The sequence below is a fragment of the Schistocerca serialis genome, chromosome 3 (genome assembly GCF_023864345.2).
Source record: "Schistocerca serialis cubense isolate TAMUIC-IGC-003099 chromosome 3, iqSchSeri2.2, whole genome shotgun sequence".
Taxonomy (NCBI): domain Eukaryota; kingdom Metazoa; phylum Arthropoda; class Insecta; order Orthoptera; family Acrididae; genus Schistocerca; species Schistocerca serialis.
In genome coordinates, this window is record NC_064640.1 from 926,856,108 (window position 1) to 926,858,723 (window position 2,616).

Consider the following 2,616-nt stretch of genomic DNA (forward strand, 5'->3'; position numbering starts at 1 on the left):
GTCCCAAGAGGCCGTCATCATGACTTTGCTAGCAGAGGGAGCAGATTTGAATATCTTCTTTTAAAGTGGTTGCGGGTGGTTTTCCTCCAGTGACTGCCTTTTTATTTCCGGCTCAAATTGATGCAACCTTGTTTCGACACCTGTAACGTTCCGTCACAGAAAGGCTTGTCGGCTGACCTCAAACTGCTCGAAATAGTTGAGAGGAAGTGGCTTTTCACTGAATCTTGTGATTAGCTGTGAGTATTCGTGGAGTCCATCTTGAGCACATCTTTGAATATCAGAGTCTCAATCTTTGTATGTGCATTTCCAATGCTCACCGATAGTTGTAGAGCCAATTGCCGAGTTGTGATGTGACGATCTGTACAAATAATGTCATCGTCACGAGTCATCATGTGGCTTTGACAGGAAGTAAACAACGTGGCTCAGGTTCTGCACTTCCTAACGCTCACCCATCCTCCAAAAGCTCTCCTGTCACTTGCATCATTACCATACACTACACACAAATATTTATGGATGTTCACCACCTATTTCTTTTTCCGCAACTAAAAATTCAGTTGCAGTACGTTGGTCATAACAAGCGTCTTGCGTAGACGCCATTTGGATGGTTCGCTACTGCTTTACCATTCGTCACAATTGTTGGAAACTTAGCACACATGTAGAAGAAACATCAGATCTGAAGAAATTTAAAGGACGTTTTCCTGTATATAATGACGGCTATAATAAAACAGTTTGGGGCGTTTTATTGAACGACTCTCGTACGGCTTCCATCTCATTCTGTTCCGTAACATGCAAACTATCCTTTCGTGGCACAACGGACTCTTGGAGAAATCGCTGTTTAATGTGCCGAAATCAATCAAGACCGTTTATTCTCACCTTCAGTGAGTCCACTCAGCAGTTTCCTTTGTTGTTCTAAATACAAAAACTCACCAACTCGTTCTTTGACTTCATTGCTAATTTTTACTATTTTACTGTCGATTAGTGTATTATGAATTATTTTAGCTCTATTATAATTGATTTTCAGCCATTCTGTCAAATTTGTTATATTAAATTATTCCACTCGTTGCTGCTGTGCTTCATTAGAAGCAAATAGTTCCGTGTCATCAGCAAACTGAGGGAGGCTTATGCTCCATTTATACAAATTACTTCTCCGTTTTTCCAATTTATGTATCAGACTACTTCCTTTAAGGATGCACAGAATAGTTCCAGTGATATTTAATCTTCTTGACTGACTCCTGAATGTCTCCCTATCCATGCGAAGACTAATGGCGCCTGCAGCACTGACGCAGAGGTACAGTTTTCATTCTGCATGTGTGAAAGTTTTACAGTGTGTAGATACATCCTTCCCGCTTATTTTCAAACTTAGTTCAACCTGTTCCCGTGAGTGGCGCCGTCACAGCATGTCTTCAAGATGGCTGCTACACTTGACGTTCGTCAGAAGCAACGTGCTGTCATAGAATTCCTATGCTGTGAAAACGAGACAGTGGAAAACATCCACAAGATGTGGAAAAAGGTTATGGAAATGCTGATGTCGATCGCAGTACAGTTAGTCGGTGAGCAAGCAGGTTACGTGATGAAAGCGGGCACGGCATTATTAGGGATTGTCCTCGCAGAGGCAGGCCTCGTACTGCACACACTCTAGACAATGTGCAGAGAGTTAACGAACTGGTGACTGCTGACAGACGCATCACAGTGAACGAATTGTCACGCTACGTTGGGATAGGGGAAGGAAGTGTTTGCAGAATACTGAAAGTGTTGGCGTTAAAAAAGGGTTTGTGCCACGTGGGTTCCCAGGATGTTGACAGTGGCTCACAAAGAAACAAGAAAAACGGTATGCAGCAAACTTTTGGAACAGTACGAGAATGGTGGAGATGAATTTCTTGGAAGAATTGTGACAAGTGATGAGACATGGCTCCATCATTTTTCACCAGAGACGAAGAGGCAATCAATGGAGTGGCATCATGCAAATTTACCACACAAAAAAAAGAATTTAGAACCACACCTTCTGCTGGAAAAGTTATGGCTACGGCGTTTTTCGATTCCGAAAGACTCTTGCTTGTGGACATCATGCCAAGTGGAACCATCATAAATTCTGATGCATATGTGACGGCACTGAAGAAACTTCAAGTTCGACAGAGTCGTGTTCGACCACGTCGGCAAAAGCAGAATGTTTTGCTGTTGCACGACAATGCACGGCTACATGTCAGTCAAAAATCCATGGACGTGATCACAAAACTCAGGTGAACGACACTGAAACATCGGCCTTACAGTCCTGACCTTGCTCCATGTGACTATCATCTATTTGAGAAACTGAAAGACTCTCTTCGTGGAATAAGGTTTGAAGATGATGACTCCCTTGTGCACGCTGCCAAACAGTGGCTCCAACAGGTTGGTCCAGAATTTTACCGTGCGGGTATACAGGCGCTGGTTCCAAGATGCCGTAAGGCAGTTGAGAGGGATGGAAATTATGTGGAGAAATGAAAATATTGTTCCTAAAGGATGTATCTACACACTGTAAAACTTTCAAACATGTAGAATAAAAGATGGATTTAAAAAAAATTGTGTGCAGTTCTTTTGGAGTGACCCTCGTACTTCAGGATTCTAATATAGTTCGAATCA